The sequence below is a fragment of the Eubalaena glacialis genome, chromosome 8 (assembly GCF_028564815.1).
Source record: "Eubalaena glacialis isolate mEubGla1 chromosome 8, mEubGla1.1.hap2.+ XY, whole genome shotgun sequence".
Taxonomy (NCBI): domain Eukaryota; kingdom Metazoa; phylum Chordata; class Mammalia; order Artiodactyla; family Balaenidae; genus Eubalaena; species Eubalaena glacialis.
Window position 1 is genome coordinate 103,507,887 of NC_083723.1, and position 21,794 is coordinate 103,529,680.

At 38.9% G+C, this 21,794-nt stretch overlaps 1 protein-coding gene and 1 non-coding gene across 3 annotated transcripts in view; both read right to left on the reverse strand.

Moving 5' to 3' along the window:
* The window catches only part of GRM8 (glutamate metabotropic receptor 8), a 761,438-nt gene that overhangs the window by 181,548 nt on the left and 558,096 nt on the right, over positions 1–21,794 (reverse strand). The window lies entirely within an intron of this gene.
* On the reverse strand, positions 21,228–21,361 carry LOC133097070 (small nucleolar RNA SNORA43). The gene has a single exon (XR_009701946.1). It is a non-coding gene; the product is annotated as a small nucleolar RNA SNORA43 (small nucleolar RNA).

Here is a 21,794-nt window from a genome sequence, read left to right on the forward strand (position 1 = left end):
CTTAAACCCTCCACTTAGAGATGACCACTTTCAACAGTTTGGTGCATCACATACACGGCTTTATTCTTTTGTTACATCTGTGCCTTGTTTATGAACAAAACTGGGACCCTAATACTTCCTTTTTACTTGTCAACACGTGTACTTTGCCATTTCATTATAATCTTAAAACATTATTTTAAAGGCTGCATGAAATTCTATTACTTTTAATAAATTTCCTGAAATTAAAAAGTTAGGTCTTCAAATTACCACTATTTCAAATAAAGTTATGAATTAATGTCCTTGGTTTTACTTGCATTATTTGGTTACTGATGAGACTGATCATTTTTCATGTTTTGGACTATTTGCATTTTTTGTGTGTATTGCCTTCAAGTCTATGGTCCATTTTTTTCCCTGAGGTATTAAGCTTTGTAAAAGAGCTCTCTATATTAAATATATTAATCCATCCTCTGTCATACATATTTAAAATTGATTTGTCTTATTTCATTTATGGTATTTTCTGATTTGTCTTATTTCATTTATGTTATTTTCTTACTGATTTGTCTTATTTCATTTATGGCATTATGTCATTTATGGTATTTTCTGACATATAGGAGGCTTTAAATTTGTATGTAGTTAAATGTTTTCCTTCCTGGTTTTTGTTTTTAGTGTCAAGTTCTGAAAGATCTCCTCTATGCTACAACCACACATACATATTCACCAGTGGTGTCTTGTAGTTCTTTCAAGGTGTAATGAGCTTGGGGCTTGGAGTTGGGAAGCTATGCCTAACCCTTACCTTAACCCTGTGCTCTAATCTGCCTCCACTGATCTGAGGGGTAATCTGATCTCTGCTTTAATTTCTTTATCATAAACTGTGATTAATAGTAGCATCTACGTGGTAGGACACTTAAAAGCAATAAGTGGGATAATCCATGTAATGTACATGGTCTAGTGCCTGGCATATAATAAATACCCAATGAACTCTAGAGATTATTTAACTCCCTACTACAAATGAACACTGTTTTGCAGAATACAATAAAAACTGAACTTAAATTTAAATGTTTCCAAATTCGTCCCAACACTATATTTTGAATAATGCATGTTGTGTCCCACTAATTTGAAATGCCACCACTATTATATACTAAATGACTACAGGTGTTTGGATACGTTTCTAGACTTTTTATTGAAGTCCATTGATCTGCCTGAATAGTAAGGCAACACTGCTACAATATTAAAATCAGTATGGCTGACTAATGTTTTAATTACTTTTAGTGCAATTACCCCTCCATAATTATTCTTTTTTCAGAAAATGCCCTTGACTAATCAAGCTGCCAAAACTTCTGGTTAAGGCTCCAAGAGGAAATTAACAAAAGTATATGAAAATGTCATTCCTCTAAAGAACGCTTTTAGGGCTCCCTCTAATATTTGCAGGGAAAGTCCAAGGTGAACTTTTCTGTCTAAAATTTACCCGAACCCTCATCACTTCCTGGGTTCTGTCCAGTAGAGTATAAGTGTACAAAGGTCAGGATCAACTGTTTAAAAACAATCAGGTTTTAAAAGCATCTTTGTAAAGACCAGATTGAAGAATACATTGAGCCTTCCCAAACCTAGCCCCAGGACCCACGGAATCCTGATTCATCACAGGACTATGGTCAGCCAACCCAAGCTGATGCTGCTTCATCCATTACCTCAAGCAAGAAGAAATCAAACACCTGCAGAGCCTGAGAATGGGCAGTCCAAGTGCCAGCTCTTCCTGCTAGTGTCTCTGCCCTGCAGTGGATGGGTTGGTGGCTGTGAGTCTGACCCGCCTCACTATCTGGTCAGTCATCATTCCTGTGGAGTAGCAAGCTAATGAAGTGGGAAGATCAGCGCCAGAAGTGTTACTGTCATACTACTCCTTCCAAGAGAGTAAACTTGAAATCCCCCCCGACAGAAATATAAGAACAAAAAAGGAGCTCCCTAGCAAATTGCTTCAAATCAATATATGCCCTTTGAATGAGAGAAAGCTCCCAAGTCACAGCGGCCTGATTTCTGCCCCATCTCCTATTTCGGGGGTTCTGTGTGCAAAGCATACGTTTTGATAGATCACTGTTGACTGTTAAAATGTCATGCCCACATTCCTACTCTACTTGGTTTTAATGTCACAATAAATACCTTAAGACTTTCCAAATTACTCTAAATTTACATCTTGTAATAGGTTCTTTGGGTACTTTTTACCTACTCCAGGGATTGGGAAGCTGAAAGGAAAAGAAAACTGAAAAGGGATCTTTTAATAGAAATGTATAAATTATGCTGAACATAGAATAAACGATGAGGAAAAGTGCTACTTTTTCAAATTAATTCTGGCCGTCAAGTAGATTGGGAGTGTGAAAATGACAAAAACCATAGGAAAAAGTGTCTATGACATCTTAAAGCTCCTGAGAGCTAGTGAGAGGAATGATAAGTTTAACCAGATGTATAAAAGCCAGGAAGGGAGCATTCCAAAAGTCCTGATAAAGGGAAGGATGAAACCATGGCTGAGATTCTGGAAGGGAAAAAAAAGCTCAGGAGGTTTCTTAGGCTATTCAAAAGGAAATTTCAGTTTTTCTTCTGCAAATAATTTTTAAAAAGGAAAAAGAAAAGGGCAGGAAGGCATATCTAAAAAGATCAATAGGAATCTGTGATGACATCAAATTTCATGAGAATCTGTGCACTTGATGGAAGGGCAAAGAGTTAAGAAGAGAATATTTGTAAAATACAGAGTCGGAAATACAAAAGCACATAATAAGCTGACTTGAAAAAATATATATATATATGGCAGAAAATATATTCTCCTTCTCATCTTCCTCCTCCTCCTTTTTTTTTTACATGCCATTCAGATCCAGAAGGGCCAGAAAGGCAAATGTCTTTGTTCCTCACAGAGGGAATGATTAGTGAATGTTTGGGGTAGAGAGTGGGGTGCTGCTCTACTTATTCTCTTCTGCAGTGGAAGACAACTGTTGATTAAAGATGGTTAGGGCCAATGCCGGCATGAAGCTCACCAGGCGAGGAGACCGTAACAGGTGCTTTCTAATTCTGAATGAATCAAAGACTCTCAGCCATGTTCACTTACTGGTGAACATCCTGGTTTGCCTAAGGTAGTCCCAGTTTATGCCTGCCTTTCTAGCATACTTATTAATGGACCTCCCTTCTCTTTTAAAAACAGCTTTACTTGGATGATAAATGATATGGTCATCTTTAACATATATCAGAAAGGTATTTCACATGGAATTGTTTTCAGTCATCTTTGAGAATCTATGGAGAATGGAAGTGGTGCCATGAAAGTTGAGATAAGCATATGTTCTGATTTTCAAAAGTGGAAAGAAGGAATATGTTATTATATCTTGACCAAAGAATATAGACTTGATAATCAGAGGGACAGATTACCGTACAGATTTCGTGATGACTTTGAGAGAGAACAAGCAACCACTAAGAGGGAACATGGTTTTATAAAGACTAAACTAGGTGAGATTCACCTTCATTCCTTCTTTTTTCAGGCTACTCTAGTACTTGCCATGGGATATCTGTCGACAGATGGAATGTGGATTTTAACTAGACCTCAGAAAAGATCTTCTTGATATTCTTAGAGACAAGGGTAGAAATACAAATTGTCATACAATTTGATGGATTTTAATTGTCTGAATGACTATTCCAAATAATGTTGACTAATGTTCACTAATGAGCAACATTAACTCTGCTCTTGGCACTGTCCTCTTCAATATTTTTCTCACCAAATTGGATTAAGACATGCTAATCAAAGTTACATGTGACGCATGGCAATATCAGATACTGAGATGTCGGAGTCAGGATCCAAAATTATCTCATCAGACTGAGAAAATGGGCCAAGACTTAAAAATTAAATTTCATGGGGAGAAACAATTTCACAGGGAGAAATTTATTTTCCAAAAACCAGTAGACAAAAACAACAAGAGAGGACGTCAGATTATAGAGTAATACATATGAAAAAGAAATAAAGGTTTTGTTGACTGAAAATCATAGTGTGGTGACTTGGCCACAAAAGCATTAATATCAACATCAAGAGAGTAATATATCAATTCTACTCTGAGCCCAGCATATCACAACCAAGGTAACATGTTCTACCCAGGAACCTCAAGCTTAAGCAAGATAGTGGCAAACTGGGAGCCAGGCAGAGAATAATCAGGATAGTAAATTGTGACAGTCATTTTAAAAAAGAGTAACAAATACAATAGCAATAATAATAACACAAAATTTCAGCTCTTTATTTGCAGTTCCAAAATCCAAAAAGGTAGAAAACCAAAATACGTTTAACTTAGTTGTTGCCAAATCCTAACCGGAAATAAGGAGAGAGAGGCTGTCTTTACCTATTCCAACTTAGTGTGAGTATTCACATGGTTATTTGCCAAAATATTAATGTACCTAATTATGAGATTCCACCCTATGGCCCACTGGGGATATTACATAATATGTCCATATTGCCTTTTAAATAAAAATCCAATAAGAACTTCAAAAAACATCAGACCTCAAGGGACTGAGGTAAAGGACTGTGAACAAATAATAATGGAAATAACAACAACAATCATAATTATTGATATTATAATTATATAAATATATTCATAATATAACAGTATTTATGACATAATAGCACTAAAATAATAATGATAACAATAGTAATAATAGGTAACAGGTAAACAGCACTATGTGCCTCTGGGCTGTGACAGCATCCAGACCAGCAAGGGCATCACGGTGGCAGAGGTCAGGACCCATCCGAGAGCAACATGTGGCCACGAGAAGCAACAAGGATAGATTGTCAGACTTCTGCCTCCCTCTATACCTGCTGCTGGAAGCAGAGTTCATGCCCTTTGTGGACAGTTTAAGGAAAAGACCTCAAAGGGGAGATAATGAACTTGCAGGATATACAGGGCTGTCTTGCAAGGTACGTCTCTTCAAGGTAGCCATGATATGTAGCAGGACAGGGGACACATTCTACAATGTCACACAAACAGTAGGCATTGCTGGGGAAACGTACAAACACAGGATCAGCAAGAAAAGAACCCATGGCCCCGCATCCTCCCATCGTATTTATAAAGAGGAGTGTGGACCCGTGTGAGCTGTTAACACACAGTGGGGGGTGCTATTTTTTTTTTTTTCTTATCAAAGGGCAAGCTCATGCTTGTCCAATTTGTCATGGTAGATGTTACCTTGAGTGCTTTAAACCGTCCAATTTCTAACGTTCAGAAATGTGTCTTAAACATGAAAGTTTAAAGAGACATTAGCTGGAAAAGTAGACTGCATGACCTCTAAGATACTTTGCAACTCAGAGTGTCTTTGGTTTTATGAGCTGCTCTGGAGAAGTGTTACATATTATTAATATTTCCCCTAATCTTAGTTGGCATTCTATTAGCTTTCTTCCCTGATACTGCACAGTGAATAAAGAACTTAAATGTATCAATATAGACCTTTGTCCTCAAGTCTATTAACTGGTTCAGTGCATTATAAACTGCACTCGGGTTGAACATCATTTCTACCTAACTCACACACTACAGTTCAGTCTCTTCTGATTCTTATTCCATCTTTCGACTTGCCGGCCTCTTTCCATTTACTTCCTTCTCCTACTCATGCTTCAGACTCAACAAAATGCATATTCCAGCTCTACTGTACTGCTTACCAGAGATTTGATAAACCCCAAATATCAATAGCAACAGAGGGATTTATAGTTGTCTGTGTCATAATGACTGAGGGATATAAAAGGCAGTGTGTTTTTCCCTAGTCATAATCCTTAAATGCAGGTGACAGCATTTTCTGTGATCTCTTTGGGATTCTTTCTCATTTAAATAAGGAAGTACATTGTCTTCCTGCAGTGGGTGCTTATGTCCCCAAATTTGTAACTATAAGTTTGTATCTATATTCAAAGCATCTCAGTGGTGCCAGCTTCACATCAGTTATGTTCAGTCAGACTGTTGAGTGAATCAAATGTAGATTTCTAGGAAATCTACCAGGTGCTGTGCACTGTTAGATACTGAGGAAATAATGAGATGTAGTTGCTGGCGCCCAAGAACTCACAATATAAAAATAAAAAATAACTAGAATTTAATATAATAAGTACAATAAAGGAGAGAGGTGCAACTGACAAGCTCAAGAGGGTCACATGTCCCCCAGACAGGAGGAAACATCATTTGTTCTGAGCAAGTTACCATGGCAAAGAGAACAGCCGCTTAACATTTACCCCAATTACACAGATGAAAGTCATCTAGCAATTGTCATTAGGTTAGTACATACCTGAGTGCAAAACCTGGGTCAGGACAAATAACGGAAAAAGAAAAAAATAAATGAATCAGAGTTCTGGTCACATTGCTAGCCAGAGATCTAAAGTCATTGATGTGCTGTAAATGCGTGGATGGATGTGGGTGAAGCGTTCAGGTCCATGCCCTGGCACGAGAAGAGGAAAGGAACTTCCAGGCCAATCCCCTCAGGCTCAAACAGCCTCTTCTTTTTGTCCCAGGGAGCCATGTAAATGTCATCACTTTCTATGGGTGTCATGACATGAATGTGGGAAGTGGGACGCCCTGGAAGGATAAGCCTTGGAAATTTAGGGATGATTAAAATTAAACCAGTTAAGTGACTCACTGATTTATTCTTTCCTTGATAAAGGTATTAGTGGGTGTCATTGGTTTGAAGCAGCCACACTGATGAAACCCAAACATGCACAACACTAAGATTTCATATTTAACATTGTGATTTGATCACTTCTCTTTGAAAACTGCTTCTGGGCATAGGAGCTACATAGATCTAAAAAAAGATATTGACTTCTGCTCTTCCTATTTGTTTTTTATATTTAAGTAGTATCTTTTACATGTTAATAGTTGATAAATAGATATAGACTGGTGTCCTGATTTCAAGGAAAATAATCAAATAATATCATGGAGGAATCTGATATTGAAGTATCTTTGGTCCTATTAAAATTCTTGAGTAAATCCAGCTTTTCATCCCTAAAGAGCCATTGAGTGCTACATGTCTGTGAAGTTGGGAGGAAAAATGTGTTGATTCTGAAAGATTCTCCAGGCAAGGGGAGGAAAAATAATAATATAGTGCAAAGGAAATATCTTTATTTGAGCTTCTTAAGGCACTTTTAAACCAGTGGGTCTCCTCTTTCTGATAAACTGAGAGCATTCCTTAGAAGTACTCTATCAAAAAACACAACCCGAAAAAAGAAAAAAAAAACCCCATCAACATTTATTTTGTAAGTGATCTTCCATTAAGAGGTACTCAGGCACCTGGAAAACTTTATGCCTCTTCAGTATGTGTCTGCTGCCTTCTTTTTGCCTGATACTCAGGTCCTGGCTATGGTTGCATCTAGTATCTCAATTTCAGGAATAGAAAGAGTTTTTCAAAATCGACTCACGGTGGGGGTGGGGAGGCCTCCCATCAAGCACTAGGTCTCCTCCACTGTCTTAAATGCAGATGATAAAAAATACGATTGTAACTAACAATCTGAAAACTGATTTTAAATTCAGAAATGTCTGTGTCTGATACTCTGTAAATCATTCTCATTAATGCTTCCCACCCGAGTACGATTATCTAGTCCCGTTTTTCCTTCAAATTCCTGAGACTTCTGCCTACAAAGCTCTCCATTACATTGGTTGTTTCTTTCTATTTTCCTACTACTTTATTCACTCAACCTCCCTTACTAATTCAATAGAGATTGCGTGCCAGGGTCTATGCTAGAAACTAGAATTGAAAAGATGAGTCAAGCATGATCCCTCCCCTCAAGGGGCTTATAGTCCAATGGAGTACACTCTGATAGTCCTTTTTTAAAAATTAGTTCAACAGCTAATTTTTATACCTCTAAAATTACCATATATAATGTGCATATTAGAGGAAATCTTTCCCTACTATTATTTTTGGATGCATGAACAAATAATTTATCATGAAAACCTAGAATTTCCTCCGATAGAAAATTTTATAGCTACTTTTATTTATTTATTTATTTATTTTTGGCTGTGTTGGGTCTTCGTTTCGTGCGAGGGCTTTCTCTAGTTGCGGCAAGCGGGGGCCACTCCTCATCGCGGTGCGGGGGGTCACTCTTCATCGCGCTGCGCGGGCCTTTCACTATCACGGACCCTCCCGTTGCGGGGCACAGGCTCCAGACGCGCAGGCTCAGTAGTTGTGGCTCACGGGCCCAGTTGCTCCGCGGCATGTGGGATCCTCCCAGACCCGGGCTCGAACCCGTGTGCCCTGCATTAGCAGGCAGATTCTCAACCACTGCGCCACCAGGGAAGCCCCGATAGAAAATTTTAAATGAGGATACATTAAAATAAAATTAATCAAAGGATTTTAGGGTGAAAAGGGCTCTGCCGAGATCTTTTAGTATCATGTTCTCATCTTGCTAATGGAAACACTGGTGCCTAGAGAGTGAAATAATTTTCTTTGCTCAATAAATATAATGGGAGTATCAACCATATGCCAGGCACTGAGGTAGAAGCCGGAGAGAGTGATGAATGAGATCCACACTAGATTGTGTAATTTATATATAATTATACAAATAACTGAATTATAATTGTAATAATTGCTATAAGCGAGAAGTAGGAGATGCTGAAAGAGTATAAAATAGGGTGATAAAACCCCGTCTATACATCCAGGGGCTATTTCTCTCAGAGGGTCTAATTAAAGATGGGACTTACTGTATAGAAGGCTTGCCTCAGGTCACATAGCCAGTAAGAGGCACAACTGCAGCTGGAACCAAAGTTTTTTATAGCATGAGTGGCACATCCTCTACCATGCACTGGCAAGTGCCCTACTGGTGGTTATTTATTGCCCACTGACAGTGAGATTGCCAGTAGAAGACTGTCTACTTAGTTTATAAGCTCACCTCTAGTCTTGCCTGGCCAGTCTGCTCATCCTTCAACAAGAGTGCCGACAATATATATATAACGCACATTTCCTTGATCAAGAAACACATTGCCGGGCTTCCCTGGTGGCGCAGTGGTTGAGAATCCGCCTGCCAATGCAGGGGACACGGGTTCGCGCCCTGGTCTGGGAAGATCCCACATGCCGCGGAGCAACTAGGTCCGTGAGCCACAATAACTGAGCCTGCGCGTCTGGAGCCTGTGCTCCGCAACAGGAGAGGCCGCGATAGCGAGAGGCCCACGCACCGCGATGAAGAGTGGCCCCCACTTGCCACAACTAGAGAAAGCCCTCGCACAGAAACGAAGACCCAACACAGCCAAAAATAAATTAAAAAAAAAAAAAAAAAAAAGAAACACATTGCCACACACTGAAGTGTCCAAATAACTAGAACTTGCTTTTTAGCTGTTATGTATCTTTAATACCTATTAGGTCCAGAAAAAAATGATTCTTAATCAAATTTATTTTGTAATAAATCATAATAGAATTGAGGAAATGCAATAAATATACACACATTAAATATTTGTATGTATATTTTTCCAGCTATTTCTTTCTGATAGTGAGGTCTTGCTCTTCTGTGCCTTACAATACAATCTATTTAATAAGCTAATTAAGGAAGGGGTGTTTTAGATTTAGAACTCTTGTCAGTAACCTATTTGCCACTAATATAACCCATTTTATCATTGTCTATCTGCCCTGGTGTACTGCCAACTAACATTATTAGCAGTGTGCTTTGCTGCTAATGATGCAAGGGGATAAGCAATTCTGTAAATATTTGTTACTTCTAACTTTTTGTTAATATTCAGGTACCGTTCATGGTAATGAGCAACACCCTCAGTGCTTTTCAAAAGAGCACAGACATCTGACACCTGCAATATTTGTTCCTCTTTATGGTATCAATTTACCCTTAGTAATTCCTACAAACCCTCACACAGACACACACACACACACAAACACACAAAAACACACACATGCATGCGTCTGAGTTACAGTACAATATTTTGCCTCTTTCGCTTCTATGGTTGCTTGGGACAAGAAAAAAACTCACTTATCTTTAGAATTCATTGAGAAGTGATTCTGGAACTAATAACATACGTACTTTAGAAATATTTGAAGGAACAGTGAGCAGGTAGAGAAGATAAAAGGTTAGGCAGCCAGTGTTTTGACTTCTTAACCCCTATGTTGATTATGCCTCATCTTCAGCACATCCTTGTGCAGACCAACCAGCCCCTGACAACACGCCCACACCGTTATTTTAGGGTTCCCCATCAGATATTTCATTACTTAACCAAAGTTGATCTCTACTGCTCTGTGGCAGCAGGCTTGTCTTCTCCACCAGCTTTGCCCCCTTCAGACAGCTGTCCATCATCTACGTCCACAGCCCCTGAAAGTTGCTGCCCACTTGCAGTCATCTGCCCATCACGGGAGCTGAGCCCACCAGAGCTGCTCTCCCGATGACTGCACAGCTACAGATGCACCCCTCACAGTGACATGTTCACATGAGATTACAAACGGGACGGAAAGTACTGTGCATACATTTTATCTGAGCACCTATTCTTTACCAAGGAAAAGAAAAGCTTGGCTGGAATTCAAAGATTTGGAGATTTCAGGAGTTTCCTCCTGAACCAATCACTTATGACGGAGCAGGGACCTTGTCTCTTTCCCAAGAACCCAGATTTCCAGGCATCATGCTGACTTGTGTTTTACTTTCAATTGCTAGATACATATTCTTAGAGGCAGATACAGGAAGATCCCTCTCAGATGGTAAGTTCAGGGGCTCATTAGCTTGAATGATGACCTTTCCCCAAATCCATATTTCTAATCAAAAATGGTTTAGTATCCAGGCAGGTATTCCACAAAGACACATTTTTTTAACCTTGGAGATTATTTTTTCCCTTTCTCCTTTATTCCCTGCATTCATTATTTTTAGTCAATTCTCATGGGTAATCCTCCATTTCCCCCCACTTTATGAATATGTTCTACTTGGATTTTATGAGCTATTCCAAACCCAATACAGAGAAATAAATTTGCAACTGCTCTAAGTGAAAAGAGCATCATTCAAAGCCAGGAAGCTTCACAACTAAACTAGATGCACCCTTCCTAGTTTTCAGAGCATTTTTGAATTATGGTATCTTCCTTAGCACAGATCTTACACTATAAATGCTTATTCATATGTTCATTTTCCCTCCTATACTATGTGAGTCCTTAGATCAGGGATAGACATTATTCTGGTATCCCAACCTTACCAAATATGTAACTCATGATAGGCACTCACTAAATGTCTGTCAACTCATGGAATGAATGAAGGGGCAAATGAATTAGTGAGTGACTATTAAAGACACCTTCCCTTTACTGAAGACTTAATATGAATCAGGCACAGTGTTTGGACAGTTTTTATAAATGATTCGATTTAATTCTCTCGCTACCGTAAGGCAGGCGTTACTATCCCCAATTAGCAGATGAGCACGCAGCCGATGAGAGAGGTTGAGACTTGGTGAAGCTTATAAATCTCGTAAATGACAGCTTTAAGTGGGGCTCAAGGCTGTCAGTCTCAGTCATTAGGACAGGGGTCAGCAAAGTATGGTCCACACTCCTCTTGCCTGCCACGGCTGGAGTAAACAACGTTTTGTTGCAACACAGCCTCGCCCATTCATTTACATATTGTCTCTGGCTGCTTCAGGGCTGCAATGAAAAAGCTGAGTAGTTGCAAAGAAAACTGTCTAGCCTGAAAGGCTGGGATATCTGGCCCTTTACTGAAAAAGAGTGTGATCCCTGCCCTCGGATATACTGAAGACCACAGTGGTGAGAAGAATGGTGAAAAGAAAAGCAGGGACTCCTGCCCAGGGGAGAGAGTGGATTTCCATGTTTACTTAATTCACAGTTTTATCCGACTCTCCACTCCAACACAACTGGGTTATTGTGGGATTGAAAAACACCCAGGCAAGGTCCTAATTTAAATTCAACCAGCCTTAGGTCAACGTTGGTCTGGTCTGTAATGCCGCCTTATCTCCTATTGGACCCTGTTTGGTGCTGTGGTTAACTCATCCCCAGTGAAGTCTCTGTTTGAGATGCGAGCGGCTGGAGTGCTGAAGCTTCTGTTAAACAATTAATTAGACTTTCAAAGGGCAGAGATAAGGTAATCACAATCTTCCGCTCTCAATGTAAAGTGTGAAAATATTTCAGAACTTAGTAAGCCTTTCTCTTCTCTTCTTTAAGGTGTCTTTTTCTCCCTTTTCTACTGATACTTCTCTCCCTCCACTCATATCTCTCTACTTAACTGTTCATCTGTAGAACTTATCAAATGTCAAGTATGTGTTGTATTTACTTTTAAAAAGTCAATGTTCCTTTCTTAATTAAGCCAAGCATTTAAATATGTTACATATGATAGATGTTACACAAACAAGGTATTTTGGCCCAGGCAAGGGCCTAGACATTAGTTGCTTTTGTTGGAAAGACTTATGGTCTTTAGGTGATTGGGCGGGTCCTTCTCTTCCATTGCTCTTTTTACTATGAATTATGAGTTAATAGTAGATTAAAGTCCCCCTGGAAGAAAATAAATTTGGACTGCATTCCCATTTCTGTGAGATAGTTATTAAAACATTTCTGAGGTTGTTAGATAATCCACACTAAGGCCAGGAGTCAGGAAATTGTGACCTTCGTGAAAGAAGGAACATGTTGAATTCTTTTGCTACTGTGTTCTACATTGCCTAGCACAGTGCCTGGCACGTAAATATATGTGGATGAAGGGAAGATGAGCAGAAGGGAAGGAAGGAGAAGGGATGGGAGTGGGGCAATGATGGAGGGAAAGAAGATAAAGAGAAGATCAGAGAGAAAAAAAAAAAGGGAGTCCTTTTGAGCACACCCACCATAATGGAGTGGATGATCTAGGCTGAGATTATGGACTTAGCACCTGATTCTTGGAGGGAGAGTGGATGTAGTGTCAGCAGACGGTGGCCGATGCTGGAGTCCCTCCTGGCACATGGGCTCAGCTTGGGGAAATGGCCCATTTTGTATTACCACTCTTGGTTCCCAGTGATTTTTGCTATGACTTGTTTCTTTCTGACATGACGCTATGGAAGAGAATATCCTCCTCCTCCTCACTTTGATAGATGAGGTTTAGGGAGAGGGGAAGAGCTCTGCACCTGGGGCACAGGCGTCCTCAAGCAACACACTGAAGTTATCAGGAGAAGTGGCTTGCTGGTCCCCCTGTCTGTAGGCCTGTCAGACTTTAACTGCACCACAACTCCATCCAGGGCATCAAAAACCACTAAGTGCCCTGTGCAGGGGCAGCGTCTGAATAGTCTGACCTGGAGAGGTTCTGCTGCTTTCCAGAATATGGAAACAGATCCATGACAAGAGGGATGGATTCATGGTAAAATGTGACCAATATTGCAGATTCTCAGGATTATGTGGATAAGGAATGTCTGGGAAAGCCTGTTTGGTTTTTTCTTTCTACTCATTTGAGAATTGGGAGCCCATGCACCTTGTGTTCTGTGTATTCTTGTTAGCCTGACTGTGTTAGTCACAGGTTGTTAAAGTCTAAAAGCTCAGCACTTTCCTGTCACCCTTGATTGCCTTTCTCTACTGTGAGCTCAGTGGAAAACAATACATGACATCTGGACTAATGTGGTACTAATTCCTTCAGCCCAAAAGTATGTGACAAACGAGCCAGAAATCATTGGCTTGCCTCGTCCCCATCAGGGTGCCTATCACCCTACAATTCCAGTAGCTCACTTCTACCTGTTTTCATCTTTATATATCCATATATAGAGAGATTTTCACTATAAAATATAATACACATACAGAAAACTGAACAAAGCCTAATCATAGACTTTAATGAATTATTACTGTGTAATCACCACATGGGTCAGGAGATAGAGCACTGTTGGCAGTTTCAGACAACTGCTCCCCACCCCGTGTACCATCATTGACCCTTCTGTACCTTCTCCCAATCACGAATCTATCCTCTTGTCTAAAGGTAACCACTTTGACAATAATTTCCTTGATTTACTTCTTATCATTTCCACCTAAATGTGCATGATGTACATTTTAAAACCTGTTAGTTTAGTTTTGCCTGGTTTTTTTGAACTTTATGTAAATAAAATCAAACATTTTTATTTCCCTATTTGAACTTTATATAATGGAATCAGTTTATCTACCTGGCTACTTTTGATTTTGCTTATGAGAATTACCTTCACTGTTATGGTTATGTGTAATTCATTTGTTTTCATTGCTGAATAGTATTTCACTATATAGAGACACTATCATTTGTGTATTTATGCTAGCATTGATGAACATTTGGGTTATTTCTGGTTCTGGTTTGGCTATTATGCACATTATGGTTATAAACATTCTTTTATATATGTCCTGCTACAAATGGATGTGTATTTCCATTGAGTATATAACTAAGAATGGAACTGGTAGATTGGCCAGTATGAATGTCTTCAAACACAGCAGAAAATGCCTATCTGGTTTACAGAGTGGTTGAGCCAGTTACACTCCTGCCAGCAGTATATGATACTCCTTATAGCTTTACATCCTTACCAATACTTGATAGTCTCAGTTTGTTCAAATTTAGCCATTCTCAAAAGGTAGATAAGGTAGATATCACTACCTTATTGTGGTTTTAGCTTGAATTTCCTAGATTGTTAATGGAATTTAAAATCATTTTAACTTTTTTTATTTGTGAAGTATATATTCAAATTACGTGGTTGTTTTGTGTTTTTTTTCCTATTGGGTTGTCTGGCTTTTTCTCATTGCTTTGTAGGACTTTTTTTCTTAATAGGTATTCCAGAATATATACAAGCACTTTGACTGTTATGTATATTGTAAATGTCCCATCCCATTCTGTAGCTTGCCTTTTAACTCTCTGCACTAAATCCAATAGGAGACATATATTAAAGTCTTTGTGGCAGGTTCTCTGATAGACATATATTCAGAGTACCGTTAGAGTACAAAGGAAGAATTGCCAATTAAACCTATGAGGAGTGGGAACTCTAAAAATGTCATATGAAGGTAAATCTTGAAAATATACATTCATATTTTCCAGAAAATTAAAGGGGCTCTCATGAGTAGAAGGAAGTGAGAACAAAGCGAAAGAGAACACAATCTAAGGGTCACAGATGAAATTGATACTTTGGGAGTATATGGGATTGTGAAGAAAGAATGAGTAATAGAAAAGCAAAGGATCAAATCTTGGTAGCCATATTTAGCGGAGCTATCCAAAAAAAAAAAAAAAAAAATGGGAACAATGAGATAAGAAAGTTGAAGAGTGGCCCCTGAAGCAGGAAGAAAATCAAATCAAGAGAGTGTCATTAATAATCTCAAAGGCAGAACCATACCAAATGGGATATTACATTTTCTGTGTCAACTTGAATAGCCTATGGGATGGGGTCCAGCTGTTTGATCAAACACTGGTCTAGATGTTGTTGTGAGGTAATTTTTAGTTGTGATTAATGTATAAATCAGTAGACTTTGAGTAAAGCAGATTATGCTTCATGACGTGGGCAGGTCTTATCCAATCAGTAAAAAGCCTTAGGAGGAAACACTGAGATTCCCCAGAGAAGAAAGGAATTCTGTCTCCAGTCTGGCTTTGGACTCCAGACTATAACTTCAACCCTTTTCAGCCTGCCAGGTCTCTGCTCACTGGCCCACCCTACAGATTTTGGACCTGCCAGCCCTTGAAATCATGTGAGCCAATTCCTTAAAATAAACCTCTCTCTACCTATACTATTGGTACTGTTTCCCTGGAGAACCCTAAAAAACACACCAGATAATACAGAGGTCCTAAATATACCCAAGCGAATGTGTAGCTGAACAGGGTTGGAAGGAAAATTTATTAAGATTAAGAAAATTGCTGCAATATGATGCTTAGATTAATTTCAAAACTAATGAGGAGATAATGGGAGAAGTTATATATTTAGCGATTGAAGTTATCAAGAAAAATCAATATTTAAAATAGGAATAAATGATGCCAACAAGAATTGGGGGAGAGTGACATTAATATATAAGGACTGCGTGGACTTTTAAAGAAGAGAAATTGTCCAGTGATGGTGGTAGAATGGGAGTCTCAAGGCAAACGGATACTATGATCCCTCTCTTGCCCTATAAATGCAAGAGAGAGCAGTACTCTTGGATGAAGAAACTTCCCCAAGAAAGGTCTATTCATCATCTATTCAGGGATCAATAGAACCCTAGCTATCATTGAGAAAAGGTAAAAGGAGTCTCTAAGATTTAGAAGGATATTTTCACTTAAAATAAATATTCCCTGCGGTTTTAAAAAAAGATTTAAGGGCAGATGTGTGGTTGTCCTGTGGCAGAGTAGAGCTGAGCTGGATGGCAATGAAAGTGAGTTTTGGAAGTTGTGGATAAAGAAGAAGAAAACAGAAGGTTGATAAGTATTATAGGCAATGGATAGCATATCAGCTTTGGAGTCACAGAGATCTGGGTTTAAATTCTGCATTCGTCTAATACACACACACTTACAACCTGTGTGACTGGGGTATGAAGCAGAATTTTCAAAAAGTAACCCTAAATGCTCTTTCAATCACCTGAACAATAAAATAGCTAGAACTGGAGCCCTCACTTTTCCCAAGGGATAGGGCCACAGTGTTCTCAGAAGAGGGGCTACAACTTCACCCTGGGTTCCAGGGTGCCCAGATTTGGAGTAGCTGGTTTTCTCGCATTGCTGACAACTAAATGCAGATTGCCTGTCATCCAAAACAATATATTTGCACTATCTTAACAAGAGGCTCATACCCTGGCCTCATAAGAAGAGAGAGCAGTTAGGGCAATGTTCTTCCACTAGAACATAAGCCCACTCTGTATCCAGCACGGGGCTGCTCCTTTTCCACCACTCTGTGGGATGTTGAGTCTTCAGGAGCATGTTCTTCTCTTACTGACATTGGCTTGTAAGATTCTCCAATAAAGCCTATTCCTTGACCATGTGATTCTATAGAATCCTCCTTGAGCCCTGCTGCACAATAGTGACCTGAGACAGGTAACAACCATCCTTAGTTTTGATATCCTTACCTGTAAAATAGGAACTATGCCAACTACAGTAATGAGTTATTGTGATGACGGAACAAGATAATGTGTTTAGGATACTTAGCACAGGGTCTATTTTAGATGACTAATAGAAGAAAATTTACTTATGGGTAGAATAAAACCAAAGAGCCTCAGTTTCCCAACTGAATGATAAGTCATGGTTCTGGCCTCAACAAAATCACTCTCAAGATAATGAAATAGAGAATGACAATAGAGTGTGTGGGGTGTGATTGGGGGTAGTGTGGCTGGAAAGGACATTTACAAAAAGGGAGGGACTGGCCAGAAGTAGATCTGCCTCTGCAAATTTATCCCACTAACGATTGTAGATTGTATTTTCACTTGTAATAATAACTCAGTACTTCTTTGTGTTTGTATATATACATACAATTTATGTATATACCAAATATATGAGAAGTCTCTGAATTATCAGGCGTAGAACTCTTGCTATATGACTGAACTCTGAGAGGATATATGTATCTGTTGCCGTTGTTGGACTGATTGAATATCATTTGGGGGGGTCTGTTTTCCTCTGTATAAGATGACATGGACAGGGAACTGTGAGGTGGGAGGTTCTCTATAAAGCAGGTTATTATAAAGAAGCTGGCCAGAGGAAACTATAAAAGATAAGCTCTAATCGTGTAAATAAAGCAGTCAAAGCAAAGACAAATTCTTGTGTTGGAGCTGCTTCTGAATTTATTGCTACTGCTACTAGCGCTGGCCAGAAGGACCAAAACTTCAGTTATGGACAATATTGGAGAAATGAAATCCCACTTGGGCCCACTGAGATGCAGCCTGTGTACCTGTAGAGATGAGACTGGGAAGGGAGAAGGTGAGCATGAGAGCAGGAGAGTAAGAGTGGAGCTGATCAATTTCATCATGCGTCCTTGTTCAAGAACAGAGCCAGCTGGATAGGAAGGGGCACCAATCCCCACAGGACTCGCCAGACAACTCAAGGAATTCTACTCAATCAGAATTTAATCCTGTAGACTACTCAGACCCTCGGGGCCTTTTAAATGCAAATGGAACCAAGAATGATGGAAATCTTACTATAAATGGACTAATATTTGGATCTGAGTGTAAAGGAATGTAGGAAGCTTTTTCTCCATGGCAGTTGTGGGGTAGGATGGAGAGAAGACAAGAGCCCTGGTACTCTGAGGGAGGGAGAAACAGGCTGGGAGGAGATGGGGCCAGAAGTGAAAGGCGGGGATGGAAAAGACCATGTTGCCTAATCACAAGAGGGAGTCAGGCTCTCCCTGGGAGGAGGGCCTTGACAGAGGAGTGGGAGGCCTAACTAACACTCTCTGTATCTTTAAAGTCAGAGGACACCCCTGAGAACCAGCATTTAAATTTTCACACTGCAATCTTTGAAGTTTTGCTATAATTGTGTCAAACTCTGTAGTAATGACAGATACACAGACTTGCTGTAGAGTAAGAGGTAAACAGAATGGTGAGGAAATGCCTCATCGTTGAGTCCCAAAGGCCTCTAGTTGTCACCCACCAAGGATAGTGACTGCTAAGGCCACTCTCTATGTCCTTGCTGGCAACACTGGGTGACCTGTGTTAAAAGTGTTGGGAAGGGAGCTGTCTGTCTTCAGGACACAGTATAACTCTCCACTTGGAAGATGTGTTCAATATGTCACCCTGGGAAGGGTGAACTCTTCCAGCAGCACATAATGGGAAAATACTGTGGCCCTGAGCAATAAATTGAGAATATTTCAGAATCTCAAAAACTACATCCATTGCTTCTCCTAGCTGCAGAATATAGGAGTTTACACTGTCCTAACAACAACAACAACAACAAAAGTTGCAATTTTTCTCTTCCCTACCATGGAAGAGTTCCTTACTAACTCTGAATTTAGTTAAGGTTATTTTAACTGCATTATTCTTTCAGCAGTTGATTCCTAACAAATGTCAAATCCCACAAAAGTAAAATAATCGCCTTCCAAATATCAACCTTGTAAAACAGATGCAAAATCAGAAAATTAGTAGGTCATACTTTATGAGCAAATTCTTTTTGTAGCCTAATGATTGGTTTATTTAACTACCCCTCATGAAATTATCACAAAGAATGGTGTTCCCCTCCCCTTGCTTCACTACCCAAGCCCTCAACAGGGAAGAGTTGGCTGGAGAAGTAAATAACTTAATAATTGCCTTAAACTTCACTAATGTTAATTAGATATGGTATCTCCCCTAAAGATCACAGTAGTCACTGACTGGAATAACAAGTGACAAGACAGGAAACCAAATTGTCAACATGGGTACAAAGAATCTGCTAATTTATTGAAGGTTGGTAAATAATAGGAAGTGTTATATTAACATTATTCCCTTGTGATCCATTTTCAACCAAATCCTTTTATTAGCAATGTTTATTTTCCTGATTTTGAAAATAATAAATGCCCCTTTTGGAAAATCAAGGAGATAGAGAAAAATACCAGAAAACAATAGTAATTAATAATAAAGCTACCAACCATACACACTCATTTTAACAGACCAGCATTCTTCTTTCAGTCTTTTGGTATATGTAAGTCCTATCCATCACACCATGTATAGGATTTGCATTTTATACTTAAAAGGATGTTCTCTTTTCATTAAACTACTGTAATATTAATGCCTATATTATATTCCATTTTACTGCCATTTGTGTATTTTTTCTAACAGTAAAAGCCTTAACAAAAATCTTCACACACAAATACTTTTTACTTCAGATTGTTAGCGTAAAACTCTTGGAAGAGGTATTTCTGAACCAAAGTGTAAGAAGAGAATAACTGGCAAGTTATTTTCCAGGAAGTTTTCTTTACTTTATAACCTATTTAATCCTTTGCCAGCCATATAAAAGAGCACTCTCGTCTCTTTGCCCTCTCATCAACCCAAAATATTTCTCCTGCATATATTTTCTAATTCAATAGGTGAAAAATGATGTCTCAAGTTATGTTTAATCGATCACTTCTAAAGCTTAATCGTCTTCATAAATAGTCAAGTGCAGTTTCTTGTGTGAATTGTTTGAATATGTTCTTTGTTGATTGATATTTTAGGATTTTGAGGGAGGTTGTTAGAAATTTGTATACGCATTATAAATATTCAATATATTAATGTTTTCTTTTATATTTGAAGCAAATATTTCTCCCCGCTATTTCTCCTTAGCTTTGTTCATAGTGTTTAAGCTTTTTATTTAGTTAAATCTATTATTTCCCTATGTGATTTTTTCCCCTCAGTTCCTTTAAGTTTAGAAAAATTCCTCCTCTTCTACAGATTAGATATGCATTATCTACATTTTTTAAATAATTGATTTATGGTTGGCTACTACACATAAGACCCTGATCTGATCTCACTGTGATTATATTGGTGTACGGCTTGAGGTAAAAGTTAAACTTGTCTTTTTCAAATAGGAAAACGCATTATTTTTTTTCCAGAAATTCAATTCTACTATATTCCAGGATCTACTTCTGCACAGGCCAGTCTAATCTTATCTTAAAGGTTGTCTACGGATTTTTAAAAAAATTGTACTTGCTTTTTAATTGTTATTGTTAAAATTAAATGAAACTGAAACTTGTTAATAAAATCAGCTAACAAAATTTTCCACTGCTGACCAGATATTATAAAAAACATTGAACCTATCATGTTTAATGGTGCATAGATTTTCCCAAGCTGGATAGCTGTGAAATAGAGTGTAACCAATGATTTGCGTGTAACTGTGATTAAACTTTCCAATGTTGGAAGACACTTTTAATGGAAGCTATTATCTATATTTATAGCAGTTTCATTTTTTACTTTAGCTGTTTCTTACTCATTTTTTTCTCCTTTTTCTGCAATTGATTTGCAAAGTATTCCATTAATTGCCTCGTAACTGTCATATCTATGGAAAATTCTTAGCATGCCTTAAAGTGATCAAGAAAGCTCTTGAGTGTTGAAATATTATACTATTTTATTTTTAGATCTTTGTGTCTCATCTGGATTCTGCTTAGGCAAACCTAGTTAGATTTAATGATTCTGTCACACATTTGCTATTAAATTGTATTAATCTGGGTCAATCAGACCCTTGAGATATGTTTGCCCCTCTAGGTTCCTTGCCCGGACTAGATGTCCATGCAATTTCTGTCCAGCTCCAAAGCCAGAGGCATTTAAGCTGGCCAACAATGGTCTCTTGCTTTGATAAAGTCTTGTATCTGGAGGTCTAAGCTTAAGAATGAGAAACAGAATTTGTATGGTCCTGTCTGATGCTGAACTCTAGCTTCTGCCTGCACCCCTGGTCTTGCCTCATGGATCTCCCATGTAAAGTCATGATTTTTGTTTGTTTGTTTGTTTTGCAATGTCCTGCTACAAACCATTCTTAGTGCCCACTGTTCTGAGTGCTCAGTGTAGAAATAGCCGTTCCCTCTCTGCCCCAATGTCACAGGTGCAGCAGGGCAGCTGCACCCACGGTGCCAGCAGGTCCAGCATCTGCAGGGCAGCGTCCCCTCCCTCCCACCCAGAAAAAGTCATGATTTTTAAGGATCTCTGTTCCTACTAGGATTATCCAGATGGGGTAACTTTTCCAGGAGCGTGTAGGGTAGGGTAGGGTAGGGTAGGGTAGGGAGGGGAGGGATTGAGGTGTCTATATTCAAGAATAACAAATTCTAGGCCAATACAACACATCATGAACTACCCCAATACAAGGTTAGTAATATATGAAAATATTTTTAAAGGCAATGTTGTTTATGTTATAAATAAAATAAGAAAAGAAAAATGACCGCCAGAGTGATACCTTCTATAATTTGGGCAATACCCACTTTGTGCCAAGAACTATATCATGCACTAGAGACAAAGGGTTAAAAGATATAGTCCCTGCCCCCAAGGAGCTCACGGCATGGTAAGCAGACTGTCTAGGAAGTAGT